General features: G+C 38.7%; 1 pseudogene; it reads right to left on the bottom strand.

The window, feature by feature from the left end:
* Nucleotides 1-396: 396 nt before the first annotated feature.
* On the bottom strand, nt 397-2,299 carry LOC114046598 (annotated as a pseudogene).
* Nucleotides 2,300-2,861: the final 562 nt, after the last annotated feature.

The following is a 2,861-nucleotide window of genomic DNA, read 5'->3' as shown; positions in this document are numbered from 1 at the left end:
TAAAAAGGGCAGAAATATAAAATGCATCAATTTAAGATCATGATGCAATAAAAATTATATGCAATAAAGGGCCTTGGAAAGATAGGCTAAAAATTAATTGGAAACTAAATAATCTAATCCTAAAGAATGAATGAGTCTAACAACAAATCACAGAAACAATCATTAACTTCTTCCAAGAGAATGAAAATAATGAGACAACGTACCAAATCTTATCGGATGCAATGAAATCAGTTCTTAGGGGGAATTTAATATCTCTAAATGCTTACATGAATAAAATAGAGAAAGAGGAGATCAATGAATTGGAGATAAAACTAAAACAAAAAAACTAGGAAAAGAACAAATTAAAAATTCTCAATTAAATACCAAATCAGAAATACTGAAAACCAAAACAAAGATTTAGTCAGCCTCTTCAATGGCAAGTCTAGAAGAAGCACCTCCAGATGGGGCTGCTCCACTCCCTGCCTCCTGGCATGCCCACTGAACTCTGGTACAGTTAGTAATGATGTGGTTGCAGACCTTCTCCAATTCCTTCTGCTGATGCTAAAATTCTTCTTTCTCAGCAATCTGGTTCTTATCTAGCCAGTTGATTATTTCATTGCATTTGTCAATGATCTTCTGCGTGTCTTCATCACTAATTTTGCCTTGCAGTTTTTCATCCTCTATGATAGCCTTCATGTTGAAAGCATAAGATTCAAGAGAATTCTTGGAAGACACCTTGTCTCTCTGCTTCTCATCCTCAGCCTTGTGTTTCTCAGCCTCCTGGACCATATGCTCAATGTCTTCTTTGCTCAGACAACCTTTATCATTAGTGTTGGTGATTTTGTTCTCACTTCCTGTGCTATTATCCACAGCAGAAATGTGTATGATGCCATTTGCATCAATGTCAAATATTACTTCAATCTGAGGAACACCCATGAATGCTGGGGGGATTCCTGTGAGCTCAAACTTGCCAAGCAGGTTGTTATCTTTTGTCATTGCTCTCTCACCTTCATAAATCTTAATAAGTACATCAGGCTGGTTGTCTGAATAGGTGACATTTTCTGTGTCTGCCTGGTGGGGATGTTGGTATTATGTTTGATCAGAACTGTCATAACTCTGTCAGTAATTTCAATTCCAAGAGAAAGAGGAGTAACATCCAATAACAGCAAGTCCTGCACATTCTCAGATTTATCTCCAGACAAAATGGCAGCCTGGACAGCTGTACCATAAGCAGCAGCCTCATCAGGATTGATACTCTTGTTGAGCTTCTTACCATTTAAAAGTCTTGCAGAAGCTTCTGGATTTTGGGAATGTGAGTGGAACCACTCACCAGGACGATGTCATGAATCTGTGATTTATCTAGCTTGGCATCTCTTAAGGTCTTTTTTGCAGGGTCCAGTGTGCCACAGAAGAGATCAGCATTCAGCTCTTTGAAACAGGCTTAGGTGATTGATGTATAGAAGTTGATACCTTCATAAAAGGAGGCAATCTCAATACTGGCCTGGGTACTGGAAGAGAGGGTATGCTTTGCACATTCACAAGTGATGTGCAGATAGCACACAGTCCTCTTGTTCTCACTGATGTCCTTGTGTTTTTACTTGAACTCAGCAATGAAATGGTTAACTGTGCAGTTGTCAAAGCCCTCCCTACCCAAGTAGGTGTCCCCACTTGTGGACTTGACCTCAAAGGAGCCATCTTCAATGGTAAGAATATAGATATTAAAAGTACCACCTCCAAGGTCAAAGATCATCACATTTCTTTTGGTACCAACCTTTTTGTTCAAGCCATAAGCAATAGCAGAAGCAGTTGGTTAATTGATGATTTGGAGCATATTGAGATCAGCAATGGTTCCAGCATCTTTGGTGGCTTGATATTGGGAATCATTGAAATAGTCTGGTACTATGATCACAGCATTGGTGACAGTCTTCCCAAGGTAAGCTTCAGCAATTTCTTTCATCTTGGTAAAGAGCATAGAAGATACTTCTTATGGATAGAAATGTTTGGTCTCCCTTTTACTCCACTTGGACCTTAGGCCTGCCTACATCACTCACTACTGTAAAAGGCCAATGTTTCATGACTTACTATACAACTGCATCATCAAATTTGAGACCAATCAGACATTTGGCATCAAAACTGTGTTTGTGGGGTTCATTGCAACCTAATTCTTTGCAGCATCACTGAGTAAGCATTCTGTGTTGGTGAAGGTGATATAGCTTGGGGTGGTTCTGTTTCCTTGGTCATTAGTAATGACTTCCACTTTCCCATGTTGGAAGACTCCCACACAAGAATAAGTGGTGCCAACTTTGGGTCCCTTTGACATGGTTGCTGGGAAGTCAGGGGTCGTAGCTGCCTGCTGTGGAGGAAGAAGGGCTGCTGATGCACTGAACAGACCTGCATTTTGTAATTTATTTCAGGAGATGACTAGTAACATCTTTTAATTTGTAATTTGCCCTGCTGTTCTAATATACCTAGGCAGTTTCCCTTTATAGTTTCTTGAAAAATGATGTTTGGGGTTTTTGGGTAATTCAGGAATTCAATAATTGCCCCCCATTTGGTCAGTTCTGATTTTAAGGTGTTATTTTCTTTAGTACTTTCCAAGTCTCTTTTGCCAAGATGTTTATTTTCTTTTTATAACTTACTTGCATTTCTCCCATTTCTTTTTTTTTTCAATTTTTCCTCTACTGCTTTTATTTTATTTTTTAAATGATTTTATTTTGCTTTTTTTTCCCCTCTCTTTCTTTACTTGCTCTAAAGCTTATTGTTGGGCTTGTATCCAATCTGCATTTTTCTTTGAGGTTTTGACTGTATAGGTTTGCAAGTCATTGTCTTCTTCTGAGTCTATGTCTTGAGCTTCCCTGTCACTATAATAGGTTTTTGTGGTC

The sequence above is a fragment of the Vombatus ursinus genome, unplaced genomic scaffold (assembly GCF_900497805.2).
Source record: "Vombatus ursinus unplaced genomic scaffold, bare-nosed wombat genome assembly UNPS02014784.1, whole genome shotgun sequence".
NCBI lineage: Eukaryota > Metazoa > Chordata > Mammalia > Diprotodontia > Vombatidae > Vombatus > Vombatus ursinus.
The sequence above is the reverse complement of the archived record's forward strand: the minus strand, read 5'-3'. Positions and strand labels throughout refer to the sequence as shown.